This window comes from Chlorocebus sabaeus, chromosome 24 (genome assembly GCF_047675955.1).
Source record: "Chlorocebus sabaeus isolate Y175 chromosome 24, mChlSab1.0.hap1, whole genome shotgun sequence".
In the NCBI taxonomy this organism is placed as follows: domain Eukaryota; kingdom Metazoa; phylum Chordata; class Mammalia; order Primates; family Cercopithecidae; genus Chlorocebus; species Chlorocebus sabaeus.
In genome coordinates this window covers 76,466,688-76,486,992 of record NC_132927.1, presented here as the reverse complement: position 1 = coordinate 76,486,992, position 20,305 = coordinate 76,466,688, and the positions used below count along the sequence as shown (strand labels likewise).

General features: G+C 50.3%; 1 protein-coding gene across 9 annotated transcripts in view; it reads right to left on the bottom strand.

The window, feature by feature from the left end:
- The window catches only part of EVL (Enah/Vasp-like), a 174,822-nt gene that overhangs the window by 26,262 nt on the left and 128,255 nt on the right, over positions 1 to 20,305 (bottom strand). The gene's annotated exons all lie outside the window — the stretch shown is intronic.

Sequence of the window (20,305 nt, the reverse complement as noted above, 5' to 3'; positions counted from 1 at the left end):
TCCCAGCACTTTGGGGGGCCGAGGAGGGCAGATCATAAGGTCAGGAGATCGAGACCATCCTGGCTAACATGGTGAAACCCCGTCTCTACTAAAAATAAAAAAAATTAGCCGGGTGTGGTGGCAGGCACCTGTAGTCCCAGTTGTTCGGGAGGCTGAGGCAGGAGAACGGTGTGAACCCAGGAGGCGGAGCTTGCAGTGAGCCGATATTGCGCCACTGCACTCCAGCCTGGGCGACAGAGCAAGACTCCATCTCAAAAAAAAAAAAAAAAAATCTGGGCGCACATTATGGGATTCACAGAGAATGAGCCAGATGCAGGTGACACTCCTCCCCTCCCACTTCCTCATAGCCTGATAGCCTGACTGAGGTGCTGAGACTCAGGCGGGTCACAGGACAGAAGCAGGTCAGGCGTGGCCCAAGTGTAGGAGAGCACCTGCTCGAGGGACTCTGAATGTGAGTCCCTGAGTTCACCAGGATCCATGACACATGCTTGCACATACCAGGAAGGGCAGGAGGAAGAGCATGGCCGACAGAACAGCCTGACTTTAACTCCACGGACATAACTGTTTTGCTCACCTCTGTATTCCCAGTACTTACCATAGTTTTTGACCTATAGTCAATGCAATACATATTTGTTAAGTACGTGAATGACTGGCCCTGGCAAACTGTCTGAGCATCTTCAGCCATTGGGCGAGACTAGAGTGAGTGACACAGTCTTAGAGAAAACAGCAGAAGTCTAATGGTTCATAAGCTCCCAGAGCGGGAAACAGTGGCTGAGCCGAGGACTGGGTCTCACGAGCTATCAGTGAGTGAGATACCACAGGCTACCAATGGCAGTGCCACTTAGAAAATACAATGAGTTGGGGTAAGGAAAGAACTCAAGTTTATTGAGTGTCTATTACACTATGCACTAGATCCTGTGCCAGAGACTCAGATGCCACCTTGTTTAGCCTCCCTCATCCTAGGAATCCTGCTGTGAGCTCCACTTTACCCATAAGAAAGCTGGAGAGTTGGAGAACGGAAGTAGCATCTTTGTGGCCTCTGAACAGTCAACAGTTAAGCCAGGCTTCAACCCTAAAACAGAGGACTCTAAAGCCCTCCACAGAGTCACCAAGACTGCAGGGGGATAGGACACATGGAGGAAGAAGGGTCAAGCGGGGCACAGAGGCAGGGAGAGCAAGAAGGGGAGTCCAGCCCTGGCGCGAGTGTGAGAAGCTGCAGCTTGGAGCCCCCTGGTGGAGCCCCTTCTTGGGCAGGAGTGTGGCACACTGCAGCCTCTCAGCACCCAATGGCCTTGCTGCCTCAATGCCCATCCACATGGCACCAGGAGAGGTATCCCAGGAGCTGGACAGGTTCTCAGGGCTGTACAGAGAGCCTTGGGAGCCACCTGGTCTGACCTCGAGTGCGAGGCCCTAGCCGGGGTGGGTGCTTCTCACTGGCAAAGTCTTCTTCCCAAAGGGTGAAATCTGTCTTGCCAGGACTGCCCCCAGTGGTCTGTCAGGACCACAAAGGCTGTCTCTCTGTGCTGGCCTGGCGGCCCTGGTGCGCTCCCCTCCAGGCCTCTCTTGGTCCCCGTCCTGTCTTCCAGTCCCTTCCCGTCTTGGCTGTGCTCTTCCGGACAGTTCTGGTTTGTACTAATCCCCTTCAGAGTGAACTTTGCTGGAGTTTTGCCAGTAAGTTAGGTGTGTGGGAGTCCCTCTCCTCTCTGGGCTTCCATTTTCTATAAAGTGAGAAGGGTGGAACCAAGGATCATCAGCTCCAAATTTCTACAGCTCTAAAGGACAAAGGAGGAAATATACTAAAATGTTAACAGTGGTATCTCGGGATTGTGGACTTATATTCCTCTTTTTGGATTTCCAAATCATGCACTACCTCTAAACAAATAAATGTCTAAGAGTCCCTACAGAGAATCCCTGCTCTGCGATCCATCCCCCACGAGGTGTGGCGGGTGCGGGGTAGGCAGGGAGCGGTGTGGCTCCTGTCTGAGGTAATGCATTAATTTATACAGCCAAAGGCAGGCAGACGAGGTGAGGCACTACTGACCCCTCCTCCTGACGAAGGCGTTCCTCTTGCCCACCCCTGAACATTTATGAGGCTCTGGGACACCAGCCCCCAGCTCCTCTGGGATGGAAGGGATGGGCTCAGTTTCCAGTTAGTCTCTATGGGAAAGGCATCCCCTGGGACTCCTGAAAAGATAGAACCTGAGATGCTAGGAGTGCCAGAGACAAAGGATCCAGCACTTGCTCAGTGATGCTTGATGGAATTTCTGGCCAACAAACGACAGCCACCTGGTGTGAGCTGGGCAGAGTCCCAAGTCCTTCTAAGGCCTCCTCCCTGCTCTGCCATCTTTCTGGCTGGCTCCTTTCCCTCTTTCCAGAGGGTCCCCTCATTTTACAGTGAGATTGGGCTATCCCCGGCACACGTCTCCCTCTTGTACAAGGCCCTGCTTTCCTCACAGGTGCCATTCCTATCACCAAGCGAACAAGTGTCCAAGCAAGGATGGAGTCTGTGAACTGGGCTAAGCTTGGTCTGGCCACTACCTTTACCGTCACCTGGCCAAGGCCATACAGGAATTGGTGGCAGAGCTGGGACCAGAGCCCACAACAAATGTCTCCCGGCCCAGGGCTCTGCCCACCCCAGTGCACTGATGCTCAGCCCTGGTTAATAAACAGACAGCTCTGCATTTGTCTTTGGGAAACAAAGGCAGCTAGTGTTTAACCCTATCCTCCGAGCTCAGCTCAGGAGGAGACAAATACCCGACTGTCACCTTCCCTAATCTAGTCACCCTCCCTATTCTAACACGAGCTTAGACAGCTTAGTTGCTTGCTTAAAGGAACCCAGAGTGAATTTTCCAGTCTTTCCGGCTGAGTCCTTACTACATGAATTTAGGCTCAAACAGGCTGATATGTCTTACTCAGATTACCACAGCCAATGACCCACTGAAATCCTGCAACAGACCCTCCTACCTAAGCCCTGGCCCTGGGCTTAGCAGAGACAGCTCAGCTCCATGGTGACCAACAGGTAAAGCTGTGTCTAGGAGCTCAGGGTCTGAAAGACCTGTCAGGCTGGAAGGTCATCACTTACAGATGTGGGGATGGCACTTCAGAAAGTGGGGGACTGACCAGGGCCACAGTGGGAAGCACCACCAGCCCTTGCAGTCATGCACCAAAAAGGAGACACCGGAGAGGAAAAGCGTTTGAATTCTGACAAAGGACAACAGGGGGCCTGGTGCTGCCCATGTACCGGTGAGCAGCACCCCTTGTGCAGAGGGGTCCTGAGTCCCAGGGAAAGGGCAGGGGCTTGCCCAAGCTCACATTCACACTGGGGAAAGCAGGGCTAGACCCAGTCTTCAGCTTCCAGGCCAGGACACCCCACTCCCATGGCTTGGGCCCACTAGGCTGTGTTCCTTAGGGGAGTTGTTTTCCCCGTAGAATATTTTTTCTCTCTTCCTAAAATGCTTATTTCGGCACACAAAACTAACCTTAAAATGAACCTCAAACAGAACAAGTTGCAATAAAAATCTGCCACATCTTAAGCTTAATGGTTTACAGAGCATCACTGCATTTTTTTGTGTGTGTGTGACTAATCTGCCCAATCATCCATGGCTGGGCCTATTAATCCCATTTTACAGGTGGGGAAATTGAGGCTCGGAAAAGCTACCCAAGGTCATGTGCCTCCAGTGAACGGTGCTGCTGGAACAGAAGCTCAAGTCTCCCAGTACCCAGCTGCTTGGTTCCACCCTGCCGCTTCCGCAAGGATGTCATTGCAAACCCCGTAGTTGGTCAGTGACGGATACTCGCCCCAAGATCCAGCACTCCCACCCCCACCCCCGGAGCAGGTGGGAGTGAAAGGAGAGGCCCATGAGGAGGAGGGAGGAGAGAGAGGGGCTCCCGTCACCTACAGCTCACTCTGCAAAGCACGGTGCAGTCCCAATGGCAGAAGCAAAAGCAGTGGAAGGCCCACTCCCTGCTGACCATCACGGGCAGGGCTCCGCGGCACAGGCCAGGGGCACCTCTCACACCGGGCCACTTACCTCTTCCCTGTCGCCTGGCTGGCGCAGTGGGAAACTGATACGCCATCCAGCCACCAAGTGGGCTTCCCCCCTCAATCTTTAATGAGGCTGCTCAGCTAACCTATCAGAACCTTCCTGCCCACCTGACTCCAGCAAGCTCCCAGGGCCCTGGCCCTGGAGGACTGTCCAGACCCCTCGTGGGGCCCGGCTCACAGGCCTCGGTGACACCAGGTGTCTGCCAGGAGACACTCCTTAGGCGGCACTCCTCTTAACCCTGTGGGCAATGGGATGGAACAGGGTAGGTGTGGCGTCAGAAGGGAGCAAGTGTGCAGAGAATGCCTGTGAGGCATGCCTAAATTTGGCACCACCCCAAACTTTGGTATCGGAAACCCAAGTTGGCACCCTCTCACAGAAGTAAGGCCCATTTGATTCCCCCCGGCCTTCCTTCGCTCGGCCCCCTGCTGGACTCCATGAAATGCTTCCTCTCCTGCAAACTGTCTCTTAGGAGCATCCTCTCTGGCCTGTCTAGATCCAAGCCTCCTGCTCTCACTTGGAGAGCTTTCCAAGAGTCTCCAACTGGCCCCTCTGCCTCCGCTTATCCCATTGAGTCTGCTTACAGAGTCCATTTCAGAAAGCACAGGTCTTCCAGGCCATTCCTGGGCCAGGAAACTACTGTGGTTCTCCACTGGTCCACATGGGAACCTTGGGATTGGGTTCATCCTTACTTTGGGATTGGAGGCCTCTCAGGCTCCAACTTGCCTGTCCTAGTGCCCTGACTGCTGCGCCCAGCCAATCCCACCAAATCTCTCTCCTCCCTAAATGTCCCAACTCCCTTAGCACCCTCTCTCAGGAATACCCATCACTCCCTCTTTGCTTCCCTGGAATCCAGTTCAAATAGGCAAAATACACATGGATTTTAAGAGCACAACACTGGACTTCAAAGGAATCCCCCCTCCACCCCTCACACTTGCTGCCTTGTGGGGGGCATCTGGAGCTTGGGACCTCATTCCTTCCTTGATTTCCCTCCTCCCGGCCCAAGTCCTTCCCCCACACGACGAACAGACTGATTCTAGCGGGCCTTGTGACCCTGGGCCGGCTACTCACTTCCTCTCACTGGGACTTAATTTCCACACCTGACGGGCTAGAGAGGAAGCATGAGGAGGATGATGACAGCAGCACCCACCGCTGAGTGCTCACTACCTGCCGGGTACTGTTCTGACCACACAGACTGGAAGCCATTTAGAGTTAAATCTGAGTCCTGGCTCTCACGTGCTCTTTGACCTTCCTCGCAGCTCCTGGCATGAGGCTAAGCCCTGGGATGTTATGCTCAAAGCCTGCCCTTCTAGGCCCGGTCCTGCTTGTTCCTCAGCCCTCCCTTTCTCTTCTCCCACATGCATCCAAGATGGCAGCACTAGGTTCACATGCCTCTGCGTCGTTGCCTATTTTGCTTCTTTTTGGGCTACTCTTGTAAGTGGTGAACGTCTGTCCAGCCCCTTTAAGACTCAGATCAGGCATGCCCGCCCTCGGGCCTCTCCCAGTAGCTCTCCCCTTCACCACAGCCGCCCCCGCAAGAAGCCCTGTGTTCTCTCCATCATAGCATAACATACACTGTATTGACAAGGCTCTCTCTCCACCCGGCTGTGAGCTCTGTGAACACAGGCACCATGTCTTATTCATCTTTGTGCTCTGGTGCATGGCCCAGAATAGATGCTCAGTAATTCACAGATGGGGTCATAGCTGTGGATACAAATGCTCCCCTGGAACTTACAATCTAGAGAGGAGAGACAGGCAACAAATAAAGATACAACATGTAGGAAGAAAAACACAGCAGAGAATGAGAATTAAAGGAATGTGTGTGGGTCGTTCTTCAGACACACTGCGATTAGGTGGTGTAAGCAGAGGCCCGGATGAAGTGAGGGAAGGAGCCCTGAGGTTTTGGGGAGAAAACATTCTGGGCAGAAGGGGCCTTGGGTGTAGAGGCCCTGAGTTAGGAGCATGCTTGGCACATCTCGGGCATGGTGTTACTGGAATGAAGGAGGAGAGGTAGAGAGTAGGAGAGGAAGTGAGTTCAGAAAGATAGCATGCCAGGCTACGCAGGCCTCGGTGGGGATGTGGACTATATTCTGAGTTAAGCTAAAATCCTAAAGAGTTCTGGGCAAGGGCTGATGACCTGACTGAGAGATGAAACGCAGTCTGCTTGCTGTGCAGGGAATGGACCAAAGTGGGCTAAGCGCAGGAGCAGGCCAGTCAGGCAGTGGCTGCCGTGAACCCCCTGCTGTTTGGACACCCTGGATGAGTGATGGCAGGCAGCCGACAGGCAGGGGGCAGGGCCTCAAACACTCACAGCCTGTCCACTCTCAAACTGGAAACTGTATATCAAGTTCAGCACTTGGCTTTCTGAGTCTCCAGGTTATCTACCAAAATATTTGAGCTGGCTCTTATCCTATATGAGCTGAAGCTGGCAGGCTACTTGTAAAACTCATTCCTTAGGAAAGAAATGATACATGCTACGTGAGGAAAAAATAAAACAGCTATGAATGAATTCTTCCCTCACTTTCGAAGATGTGGGTATGTGGCTAGAAAGATGGGGCAGGTTAAATGTTTATAACAATCAACCTCTGACCAAGCTGGGTTATGGTTTAGAAAGGTGGAGGGCTGCCAGCTGAGCAGGGTCTTTTGAGAGGCAGTCTGCTCCACTGGGCAGAGACCTGGACTGGAAATCAGGACATCTGGGCTCTGGGCCTTGAGCTCTGCATTCACCAGAGTGGCCTGGGGCAAGTTTCTTAGCACTGTGAGCCTTTGTTTCTTCCTTCTTAAAATGGAGAAAGTAATTCCTGCTGTCTCCCTGCAATCTCAGGGGGGTGTTGTGAAGGCCCAGGGAGCCGAGATCCAGGCACAAGAGCATCCAGGAAGGGGTTTGTTCCTTTCCGTAAGCACTATATGGCTTAGCTCTGGGGGGTGGCACACCAGAATGAAATGACTCTGGCTACAACTGAAGGGTGAGATCCCAGTGTCTAGGGCCTGGGCACTCTAGGAACAACTTGTATTCATGGTGCCATATGCTTACAAATCACAGTCCTATCTATTTTATCATTTGAGCCTCATGATAACCCTGTGAGGTGGTTGTTACACCCATTTTAAAGATGAGGAAACTGGCTGGGCACGGTGGTTCACACCTGTAATCCCAGCGCTTTGGGAGGCCAAGGTGGGTGGATCACCAGAGGTCAGGAGTTCGAGACCAGCCTGGCCAACATGGTGAAACCCTGTCTCTACTAAAAATACAAAAATTAGCCGGGCATGGTGGTGCACACCTGTAGTCCCAGCTACTCGGGAGGCTGAGGCAGGAGAATCGCTTGAACCCAGGAGGCAGAGGTTACAATGAGCTGAGATCTGGCCACTGCACTCCAGCCTGGGCGACAGAGCAAGACTCTGTCTCAAAAAAAAAAAAAAAAAGATGAGGACACTAAGGCTTAGAATGGTGAAATGGCTTGCTCAAGGTTTCACAGCTGCTCCATGTGACAGGGTGGAGCGGGCGCCTGGAGCTAGGGCATGGTACTACTCTGTCACCTGCCCCCGGAATCTGTGCCACTTCTGTCAACCTCTGTGCTGACCGTGGCAGGCACACCTCAGCTGGCTGCTTCCTGAGCCCTACCAGGAGGCATCAGGAAGGTGCTGGTGAGGCAAGGCTGGGGAATGAACCACCACCTATCTCGAACCCTGACTGGGCACATTGTGCCTGGGCTGTAACTACGGAAGACTAAAACTCCAAAGGAATCTTGCCAATAGTGTTAGGGAGATAATCCTGGGACTGGTGGAAGGAGGAGACCTCTCTTCTCTGGGATGTAAACTGCAATAAGCCAGCAGCTCTTTTGAGGATAATGGCAGCAGCAGGATGTGGGCGGGATGCTCTGAAATTAGGGGCCCCGTGAGGCATGAGCAGTACCGCCAATGCACAGAGGGAGATCCCCAGGGTAAGGCAGAGCCTCTTCTCAGACATTGATTTGAATTTCCAAACCAGTGATATCTGCTGGTGCCGTGGTCCTCCTCCTCATCAGATCCCCTCATCCACCCCCAGCCCTGCAGGGCCCAGGTTCAAGCCCCGCTTCCCTCAGAAAGTGTTCCCTGGCCATCAGGATCCAAGCAGCCTGGCTTCCCTCTGTGTCCCAATGTGATGGCTGCTGGTACTACCACAGGAGTTGATATTGTTAGTCACTTTTTTTTTTTCCTGAGACAGGGTCTTGCTCTGTTGCCCAGGTTGGAGTGCAGTGATGTAATCACGGCTCACTGCAGCCTCAGACTCCAGGGCTCAAATAATCCTCCTACCTCAGCCTCCTGAGTAGCTGGGACCACAGGCACATGCCACCAAAACTGGCTAATTTTTAATTCTTCTGTAGAGACCAGGGTCTTGCTATGTTGACCAGGCAGGTCTCAAACTCTTATACTGAAGTGACCCCTGACCTCCTAAAGTGCTGGGATTACAGGCATGAGCCACTGTGCACGGGTTATATTGTTAGTTACCTTTTTTTTTTTTTTTTTTTTTTTTTGAGGCGGAGTCTTGCTCTGTCGCCCAGGCTGGAGTGCAGTGGCACTATCTCGGCTCACTGCAAGCTCCGCCTCCTGGGTTCACGCCATTCTCCTGCCTCAGCCTCCCGAGTAGCTGGGACTACAGGCGCCTGCCACCACGCCCGGCTAATTTTTTTTTTTGTATTTTTAGTAGAGATGGGGTTTCACCGTGTTAGCCAGGATGGTCTCGATCTCCTGACCTCGTGATCCACCCACCTCGGCCTCCCAAAGTGCTGGGATTACAGGCTTGAGCCACCGCGCCCGGCCTTGTTAGTTACCTTTGCAAGTAATTTTTTAAAAAAAGAGTAACTTCAAACTGTTATAGTAATTTAAAGGTGACAAAGAATGTTTACAAACATCATCTCATGGTTCCCTCACAACAACCCTGCGAGGTGGGTCTGATTCAGCCATTTCACAGATGGGGAAACTGAGTCTTAGAAAGGTCAGTCGCATGCCCAAGGGCACACTCCTGGCACAGCTGGTACTGGAACCAGATCCGAGTTCACGTCCGAAGTTCCTTCCACAGTATGTACACCTCAGGGCCACAGCAGCTGAAGGCCCTTCCATAGGCTGTGGCTGGAGAAGGCGTGCTCCTCTGTTTGGGGTGGTGATAAGTAGGCCAAGGTGACGGGTGCGATTTCTGTGTGAGACAATTCCATTAACCATGTCCCTCAATCACAGATAGCACCCCTCACCTTGAGCCCAGTTTCATAGGCTGGCCAGCAAGCGGTCTTGGTTCAGGAACTCCGTCTTAGTCTGCAAAGAAGGGCGTGATGGCAGGAAGTGTCAGGCTACACAAGGCACACAATATGACGTGGGCGCAAGCTGGGAGCTCGTTCAGTCACCAGACACCTCTGATGTCTCAATCTCTCTTCAGGGCTCCCGAGACACAGAAACAGACACCTGCCCTCGAGGAGCTCACAGTCTAGACAAACAAACCCAGGGTCCAAACAAATGAGACAGCAGCAGTGTATGCGGAGTGGGAAGGGGTGCCTGAGGTCTCCTGGGGCACTGGGAAGGCTTCACAACAGCAGGGCAAAGGCTGAGCAGAAGGAGACCAGGAGTATGGAGAGAATGTGCATGAGGGCAGGAGCGGGGCCCTTTAGATGCAGCCCAGGGAGGACAGACTGAAGAAAGACAAGAGAAGGTGGATGGGTTACAACCCCATTACAACACTTCAGGTGACAATGGGAGCCAGTGAGTCAGAGGGACCCAGGGCTCAGGCCAGTGCACAGCCTTCACTGCTGGACGTGGTCCCACAGGACCTCGATGCTGAGCTGGGGCCTGGGCTGAGTCAGGAGACAGGACTCCAGGCATGGCAGCCTGTGGGTCCTGGTGTGCTCCTACAGCCAGGGATGGATATACTGAGAGCTTATAAGGCAGACAGTGTGGGGTTTTTGGGGTCCAGAGACTAAGATGTAACTTTCCAAATTTCCAACCTGACTGGATTCATGCAGTGGGAATAGGAGGACATGCCAAGTGGCAGCTGACTGTTAGGACAGAGGCAAAAGTAAAGCTCTGCGGGAGCGCAGGAGGGTGTGCAAAGTCACGGTGCGGGCGGGCGGTGGCTGGAAAAGGCTCCATCTGTGGAGCCACATTCTGACAGGACGAGTGAGATTTTAGAAGTGTGGGGAAAAGTGAGAGGGGAAGAAGGGCCAGGGGCACAGGAGAGCCTGAGTAAGAGTGTGACTGACGGTGTGACTTGGGTAGCTGTTGGCATGGAGGTGTACGAAGGCCCTGCCTCATCCAACATCTGGAGCCCCGGAGTGAGAAGAGGGGTAAGTAAGTAAATAGACATCCAGCTTTCAGAAAGTGGCCGCCAGAGGGCAGCTGAGAGCAGGCAGGAGGCCAGGGGCTTGCCGTCCTGTTCCCTTCAGGCAGGGCCAAGCTAGGCCTGCTTTCTCTCAGGTGGCACAAGGTGTCAAATGGCCTCGGCGGCCAGGGAGATGAAGACAGTACAGTACTTCCTTCTCTTTAGGGGAGAAAGAGAGGTAATTTCCAATGCAAAGAGGTTCATGAGAAGCAAAATTCAGCCCCACCTCCAAGAGCTATGAGGTTTAACCACCTTCCATCCCCTCCAAACAGCACATGGAGCTGGGCCTGATTCTTCCCGGGAAGGCCTGTCTGTAAGTCCCTTTCCTGGGCTCTTTCTCAACACTGTGCTGAGGTTGCAGCCATTGGGCCACTGGGCATCGATGAAGGGCGTAAGAGGTTGAAAAATGGGGAAAACATTTATTATCCAGCACCAGGAGCTTCATATTTTGAAATATACCAATGATGTTATTACACGCAAACCAAGTAGGAAAAGGATGTACATTATGCTCCAAGAGCCAAAGAGAATAAGCACTTCATCTGTGTTTTAATTCGCCTGGATTCCCACTAAGCTATGGGGTTTTTCTTTTTCTTTTCTTCAGAGTCCCACTGCATAAAATCAATGAAGAAATACTCTGGCTGCATCAGGGTGAGGGCCCTGGTATACCTTGGTGGACCCCTGGAACTCCTCAAAATAGCCAGTTTGAAATCCACTGCATTCAACCCCCAAACTGCAAACAAACTTGCCTTTGACCACACATGCTTCTGTCCCACCCCCACCCAATCCAGCAGCAGGGGCACATCTGACAAGATTTCATTAGTGAGAACCAAATGGGAAGAAACAGTCAAAATCTAGTTACTCAACCCTCTCCGTACCAGCACTGTTTTCTGTGCACCTCGGCCTTCTTCCTAAAGCCTGGTCCTTTTCTGGTCCTTGGCCTGGAAAAAGTGATCTTTCATGAGGGAATGCTAGCGGAGGAATGCTGGGTGTGGCCACGGTTCTGCCCAGACTTGTCCTGTGGCCTGCACACACCCTCCCCCTCACTGGGTCTTTGTTTTGTCACTTGTAAACGTAAATCCAGTCTCATGACACCCAAGCCTCCTCCCCTGGCTCCCACTCACTGGCCCTACTATCTGCCTTCTACACCAGCAGAGGCTTTGAGGGGGATTTTCTTTAAAATTCACTCCCACTATGTGGTCGAGTGCCATCAGCTTGCAGTCTTGCTTCAAGTGCCACCAGGGCCCTGCTCTCCTGGAGTAATGGGAGACGATGACACGCTGACTCTGGTAAGTTCTGACAGGACCTACAGTGGTTTAATGGAAAACTGTTGGATGTGGGGACAAAAAGAGGAGCAGCATGGGGCACAGCCCCGAAGGCCACATATCAGGCACCGGGCATCTTCGTGTCATGTGAACTGCCACCGGCCTCTGGTGTCATTCCATCTGCTGATGGGGGAGGTGACTTGCTCAGGGTCACAGAGACCCAACGTAGCCCGGCTCCAGGACATGCACTCGTCCCACTAGACCAAGCTGCTCCCACTACACTTCCTGGCACTGGAGAAGAAGAGGAGCGTGTTCTCATCCCAGCTTCTCTTCCTGACTGGGTCATATCAGGAAATGGTTTGGGCCAAGTACTCACTTCCTCCCTCTGGAGCTCAGTTTTCCTGGCTGTGAGATGAGACAGACACTGTGCTATCTACACAGCACTGTTAAACAATGACCAGGCAAGACACGGATACAATGTAGGAAGGAAGCAGCCCCAGTTTCACAGAACTTCAACTCTCTCAGGCCTAATGGTCCCCTTTTTATTATAATATTTTGTAACGATGCTTGTATTATCCTGAAGTGAAATTCATAGATTACATAGCCTACCTACATAAATTAGGAAAAGATCAGTATAATGTCTTACATGTACTGCAAAGGAGAAAAGAGAAGTAGTCTATAATAACATGTGCATTACAACACATAAAGAACTAGATCCAGCTACACTAGGAGACGGAGGTGGTCCACACCTGCACCCACCCACAGACCCACTGGGAGTCCTGCTGCCGTAAACGGATGTGACGAAGGGGAGGTCTATGGATGACTGAAACGTCACAGTGACGATGCTGGAGATAGGACTTTCCAAAACAGAAAACAACTCTTGGTAAAGTTACAAAACAAAATTAAGTATGATTTTCTTTTGACGTATGCAGTAGCTGAATTCCTAGAAAATTCAGCACATACTAAACCTGGTTAAAAAAAAAAGTGCTTTTTCTTAAAACAGAGTAAGCTCTGGCTCAGATAATAAATGAGTTTTTCAACTGCATGTTTTGGTGGGACATGCAAAACAAGACTTCACTGTGCAGGATGATCCTGCACATTGCAATGTGTCTAGCGCCCCTGGCCCCGCTGCCCCTAAATCACCAACACCTCTCTGTTTCCACTTTGTCTCTGGTGAGAGCTTCTTGTCTAGTCTGACGTTGCCATTTCAGAGTCTAGAACATCAACACCTACAAAGAAGACAACGTAACTGAAGCCACATGCAAGGCAATGGCTGAGTGGGGGCAAGAGCCTCCTCCTGGCTTCCAGGGCAGGTTCTCCCCCTGACTCAAGGAAGCTCATGGAGAGTCAAACTTTCTGCAGAGTTTCAGACACTGTGGCAGGGGAGGCATGTTCCTTATTCAGCTGGGACGTGGCCAAGTGGCTGCTGCTGCTACAACCACTACTACTTACTGCTAGTCACCATCACAGCCCTTCCTGCCTGTGCTAGGCTGTCTGTCTTAGAATACTTCTACAGCCATCGTCCCCTTGGACTCTCATGCTGCAAGACAGACATGCCACGGATAACCACCTACATTTCATAGACAAAGAAACCAAGGCCCAAAAAAGGGAAGTGAGTTGCCCAAGTCACATGCAAAGGAAGAGCACGGCCAGGTCTAGCACCCAGGTCTCTTGGTTCCCTCAACACCATGACCTCTTACCAAGCAGATGACAGCTTACCCAGCACCCTGAAGAAAAGGGCCTCTTGCCTGGTAAAAGACTGTGGAGGACAATCAGTACTCTGTGTTCCAAATGAGGATACTGAGGCTTGCAAATGTCACTAGACCTGATGAGGTCACATAGTAAGCAGATGGTGGGACTAGGGCAAGAGCCAGGCCTCCTGAGTCTCAGTCTGGAAGGCTAGAACTGCGGTCCCTGTTCTTAGAGGGTTGCTGAGATTCAAAAGGTGAAAAGGTTCGTGCAGTTATCACACATATCCTGAGTTCCCATGGTGGGTCCCCTCTGTACTTGTTCTAGAGAGGCAGGGCTGACTGAGACAACACAGGTTCTGCTCCCCATAAGACTAGCATGCTAGTAGGGATGCTGGTACCAAAGAGGCATCCTGAATAAAACATGCTAAGTACCACGAAGGAGTAAACATGCAGGGCCAAGGGCACTGGCTGCAGCTGCCCAACAGGAGGCAGTAGGTGGAGCAGCAAGGGTGTGGCCCTGGATGTTGGCATGACCGGTGCAAGGTGTGACTCTGGGGCCCAGTGGCTCTACAAAGCCCTCTGTGAGGCTAGCTCCTATCCCTTCTTCTCCTTCAGCTGCAGCAGTAGCTCCAAAGGTTTAAAAAAAAAAAAAAAAAAAAGGTAAAGGGAGGAGAAACTGGATTATATATCCCTAAAACCCTTCCTATCTTTAAATTCACTTGTGACTGCAGCTCAGTGAGGGGATTATTTATCTACACATTTGATCTCACAGTGGAGCTGCCATGCTTCTTTCTCACATTTCTGCAGTGATTCATCCAGGGAAACTCTCAAATACGCACTCAGACTTCTTATAGTTCCAAATAAAGATTATGATTAGAATCATTAACTGTTATGACTATTTTTAATGCATAACTACCTCATCCCCAACATAATGGGAGCTTTGTAAGGTTTATAAAAATCTTGCAAAGTTCTCTGAGAACTTTCTGAGGAGCAGGGAAACATCTTGGCCCTGGGACCCTCACGCTAGTGTGGAGAGCTCCTTATTCCTTAGAATTGTCTCAAATAAACCAAGTGGCCACCTTCACTAATTAGGAGGCACGACCCATAAAATAACTCATGCTTTGAGACAATATTATCCACATGAATAACCAATTGATCCAGTATGAGGAAAGGAGCAGCCAAAGCCAGAGATCTGATAAACCATGAAAAGTAATGACTTTCAGCTTTCAGGACCAGATATTACAATAAAGAAAAAGAAAAGTAATGGCTGAAGGTCTGCCTGAGAGGAAGAAGATTTAAACCACTACTGTCATAATAAATAGAAGAACTCAAAAGTCAAGTCCCCTGGGGCTGCTGAATGCAGAGGTCGACTCTGCACTTGTCCCCAGCCCAGTGCCACCTGAAAAGGTCACAGTGGGTTTTAAAAAGACAGCAACTATTTGCCAAATACTTACTGGGTGTTAGGAACTGTCCTGAGCACTCTAAAGGGATGATTACAGTTAATCCTCAGAACAACCAATGGGCAGGTACAGGTCAGGCGACTGGGGTACAGGGAGATCAAGTAACTTGCTCAAGATCAGTACATACACACACACACAGCCACATGTATACACACCCGCTCACACGCACCCTCCTGCAGCACGTGCATGCATATACCCATAGCACACAGGGCCCTGGGCGCAGGGATGTGAAAAACACAGACAGGTGGCACATACCACCTGCCCTCAGGAGCTTGTATCTATGTACTCAACACTCAACAGCTCTTTTGGGTCTGCAGATGCATCATGCACTGTGATGGGTGCTGGGATCCAACGGGGAACAGGAGCTGTTGTGTCTCTGCCTCTCACAACAGCCTTGTGGGAGACCAAACAGCAGCCAGATCTTAATGTTACAAAGTTATAAATGGCAATGAGGAGCATGGGGAGCACACAGAAGGGGCGCCTCACCCTGACCTGGGGTGGGCATGACGGGGGCCACAGAAGTCGTCCCAGAGAAAAGGACACCCAGTAGGAGAGGAAAGATCAGTACATGAGCAGGCAAAATGAAGAGGAAATGGATAAAGAGAGGTAGAAACCAAGTGTCCCGGGAGGCCAAGCGGGGAGACAGAAGTTGAGGGAGGAGGAAAGCTTTGCTGAGAGAGCATTAGGCTGGATCCAGAGGGCTGGGGAGGATGTTGATAAGCAGAGATGCTAAGAAAACATTCCAGGGAGGGAACAATATTTGAAAAGCTTGGCATCCAATCCCTAAAGGACGCTGCCTTTTCTACATCTGTCCTTGGCTGTGTGCCTTTCTACTGTTTGTATATTTTTAGAAAAGAAAAACACAAGCTCATCTGAAAGCTCCCTGTGTGCTCTTGTCATTTTTGGTATTCTTTTCCTTTAAAAAAAAAAAAAAAAAAAAATCTCTGGGACAATGTAAAATGACAACCTCTCAAGCCCCAGAGCCACGAAATCTTGCCTCTGGTTTCTGTCTTTTTTTTTTTTTTTTTTTTGGGACGGAGTCTCGCTCTGTTACCATGCTGGAGTGCAGTGAGGCGATCTCAGCTCACTGCAACCTCTGCCTCCTGGGTTCAAGCGATTCTCCTGCCTCAGCCTTCCAAGTAGCTGGGACTAGAGGTGCACGCCACCACGCCCAGCTAATTTTTGTATTTTTTCTTTTAATAGAGATGGAGTTTCACCATGTTGGCCAGGATGGTCTTGATCTCTTGACCTCGTGATCCGCCTGCCTCAGCCTCCCAAAGTGGTGGGATTACAGGCATGAGCCACCGTGCCCAGCCTTTCTGTTCATTTAAAAGTAGGTGACAGTACAATGGTGGGTGCCAAGATCAGCAGGCAGCAGAAATACTCTGGTCGGAACTGCCCTTTAAGGAGAGAAGAGGAACGGGTGGGTGTGGGCCGGCACGGGGGAAAGAAAATGCCAATCCTCCCTCTGGCACTTCTGGAGGAATCTAGGTCTCCTAGCTGCTAGCTCGCCCTTCCCCACCATTACACCAGATGGCGTCTCTTTCAGAAGCCAGACGAGGAAGAGCCAAGGAATCTGTGACCCACTAACATGACTCTAGGTGCTAAACAAGAAGTTTCTCCAGCAGAAGGAAAGGTCCAAGGAACGACAAACACAAATAACAGTAACTCCTAAAATGGAGACAATGTAGACATCACCTGACAGTCAAAGAGGTGTACTTATCCTCTATCATGAGCCTGGAACATACCACATGACATTAGGCTGCCTCCATTCATTTGCGGAAGGAAATACAAGATTGCTTCGTCATTAGAGGATGCACGCACCTGGGAAGTGGGAAATCATGCAGATATAACAAAAGGTGCAAGGAGGCTGTGTTCCTCCATGCTGTGCTGCATTTGTCAAAGGTACTGATGAAAATAATGGAAAAGATGAAATTGCCTACTAATGTATGAAAAATGTTCATCCTTACCAGTAAAGAAAAATGCAGGTCAGACCAGGCGTGGTGGCTCACACCTGCAATCCCAGCATTTGGGAGGCTGAGGCGGGCAGATCACTTGAGGTCAGGAGTTCCAGACAGGCCTAGCCAACATGGCGAAACCTTGTCTCTACTAAAAATACAAAAATTAGCCAGGCATGGTGGTGGGCGCCTGTAGTCACAGCTACTCAGGAGGCTGAGGCAAGGTAATCGCTCGAACCCAGGAGGCAGAGGTTGCAGCGAGCTGAGACAGTGCCACTGCACTCCAGCCTGAGTGACAGAGCAAGACTCCATCCTCCCCAAAAAAGAAAAATGCAAATCAAAATGTTTTCCCTTCTCTTGTGTTTACAAAGATTAATGAGAGTATTAATGCCTAGTGCTTATGAAGTCTGAGGGGTGGGCAACTGTCTCTTGCTGGACAGCGTGTAAACCAGGATGTTCATGCTAGAAGGCATTTGGCGAGACTTCCCAAAACTTTATTTTCTAATTTTTATTTATTTATTTTTTTGAGACGGAGTTTTACTCTTGTTGCCCAGACTGGAGCATAATGGTGTACATCTCGGCTTACTGCAACCTCTGCCACCTGGGTTCAAGTGATTCTCCTGCCTCAGCCTCCCAAGTAGCTGGGATTATAGGCATGTGTCACCACGCCCAGCTAATTTTGTCTTTTTTTTTTTTTGAGATGGAGTTTCCCTCTTGTTGCCCAGAGTGGAGTGCAATCGTGCAATCTCAGCTCACCGCAATCTCCGCCTCCTGGGCTCAAGCGATTCCTGCTTCAGCCTCCCGAGTAACTGGGATTACAGGTATGCGCCAACATGCCCGTCTAATTTTATATTTTTAGTAGAGACGGGGTTTCTCTATGTTTGTCAGGCTGGTCTTGAACTCCCAACCTCAGGTGATCCGCCTGCCTCAGTTTCCCAAAGTACTGGGATTACAGGTGTGAGCCACCGCATCCGGCCTAATTTTGTCTTTTTAGTAGAGACAAGGTTGGCCGGGCTGGTCTCGAACTCCTGACCTCAGGTGATCTGCCCACCTTGGCCTCCCAAAGTGCTGGGATTACAGGCATGAGCCACCATGCCTGGACCCAAAACTTGAAAAGCACATATATTGTTTGACACAGAAACATGCCCAAGGAAAATAACTGGACAAGCATACAAATGTGGACACATGAGATACAAAGTACACATACACATAAAAATACAAGAATGCCCTCCACCACATGAGGGTAATCGTGGAAAATGGGACAATCAACATGTTTCCAAGTAGATGGTGCTTACATCATGGCATATCTTTGCATGGTCCTCAGCAGACTACCTTAGCCACATAAATATTGGAAGGTTCATACTTCCCTTTTTTTTTTTTTTGAGACAGACTCTTGCTCTGTCACACAGGCTGGAGTGCAGTGGTGCAATCTTGGCTCACTGCAACCTCTGCCTCCTGGGCTCAAGCCTCAGCCTCCCAAGTAGTTGAGACTACAGACACATGCCAACAAGCCAAGCTAATCATACACACTGTATGATTTCATTTACATGACGCTCAAAAACAAAAGTGGACTTCGTATCTATTCTTAAGTTCAGGGACTGCAGGGAGGGGCCTTTCGGTGCTGACCACATTTTCTTTCTCGGTCTGGCACTGGGAACCGTGCATGCACGTGTGTAACAGCTCATCAAGCTGCATCTGTGCATCTGCACATGGTACCGTCAGTAGACTTGGACCTTGGCTGAAGCAAAAGCTTATTCGTCAGTGGGCTGTAGGGCCTCCAGTCCATGCAAAGGAGGCCACTGCCTGCTGAACCAGAATGGACAACTAACTGTTCCCCCTCATGAAAGCTTCAAACCAGGGTACTCTCACACTGTATGCACACATCCAAACTAGCTGATGTCTCCCACCCCTGACTCAACAAGACACTCATTCAATCCCAGGGGATGTAGGAGGTCAGGTTCTGGATCTTACCATCTGACACTGAGAAGTTATTTCCTCATAATGGGGCATGGCTTTCTTATCTGAAAATGAGGGCAGGATTAACTGAGTTACCTGTGATTCTCTGGTGAATTTAATAAAATAACTAGTAGTTTTTACTTAATTTAAGCACTAGCTCTGAAAGGGCCTTTTTTTTTTTTGCCCTCAAGGTAACTGCATATACAAGTAAAATAAAGCCTAACTCCCACATCCTGGAGGCAGGCGAGGTAAGTTCAGATGGAAATGTTAAACTCAGCTCACGGTTCTTGGGTGTAAACAGTTTCGTAAACATTTGCCGGGCGCTTACGATGCCTCAGGCCCTGTAATCATCACTCAACACTGCCACGGTTAAGATGCTTCCTTACGATGCTATCCAAGTACTAAGCAGAAAGTCCACAAACTTTGGAGCATTGTCAAGAAGGGAAAGCCGCAAGTACCTGCTCTATGCACGACCCATGGGAAGCATGTTCAAAACATGTTCTTTATTTACTTAAAAAAACCACAAAACTCTCCGAGAGAGAGAGAGAGAGAGAGAGAGAGTGTATGTGTGTGTGTGTAAGAGACAGGCTCTCACAATGCTGTCCAGGCTGGACTCAAACTCTTGGACTCAAGTGATTCTTCTACCTCAGCCTCACGATCTGCAGGCATAATGCACCACCATGCCCAGATTTCCTAGAGCTTAAAGCGGGTCCTAAAGCTCCAACATATCAGGCTCTGTACACACCTTTTTTTCTTTTTTTTTTTTTGTAGAGACAGGGTCTTGCTATGTTGCCCAGGTTGGTCTTGAACTCTGGACCTCAAGTGATCCTTCTTCCTTGGTCTCTCAAAGTGTTAGGATTACAGGCCTGAGCCAGCACGCCTGGTCCCAGGACATATTTAAATGCCACAGCCCTCCAGGTCCTGAGTACTGTGTCTCTCCATTTCCCACCTCAATTCTGGTAGCAGTAACAGCAGCAGCAACAATAATGATCGTAATAATACTCACAAATGCTAATAGAGTTGTTACTAGGCCAGGCAACCTAAGAAACATTTTACATTCTAGTTCATTTAAATGTAAAAACAACCCTATGTCCCCCCATTTTATAGGTAAGGAAATTGAGGCACAAAAACATTCAGTAACTTGCTCAAGAGTTCCTCTGCTAGCATATGTCAGAACCAGGACTCGAACTGACCAGTGTGACTCCATGCCTGGTTCTTAACCACCAAGTTCTCCCAAGGTAGGCTCTCCAGCCAACGGCAGGACCATAACCCAGGCAATCAAGACACCCAACCTGCGAAAGCCTTGTTTCTCCCTCCAAAGCTACCACTGCAAACGTCCAATAAAAGCCACATGTAATTTTGCTTCTTTGCTTTAACTGCCCTGTTGAAAAACTTTTTGCTAGCCCCTCTCCCATGGTCTACCCTAAGTATCAAGCCAGCCCAACGTCTTCCAGCATTTGGGGCCTTTCACTGTGCAAGCCCCAGCGCCGTTCCAATTTCATTTCCAATCTCTTTCCTATCGGCACTCCAGGCCCCAGAAATGCTGCATCGCCCTCTTCCCAGCACACGTGGGCTCACTCCGGCCCTTCTGC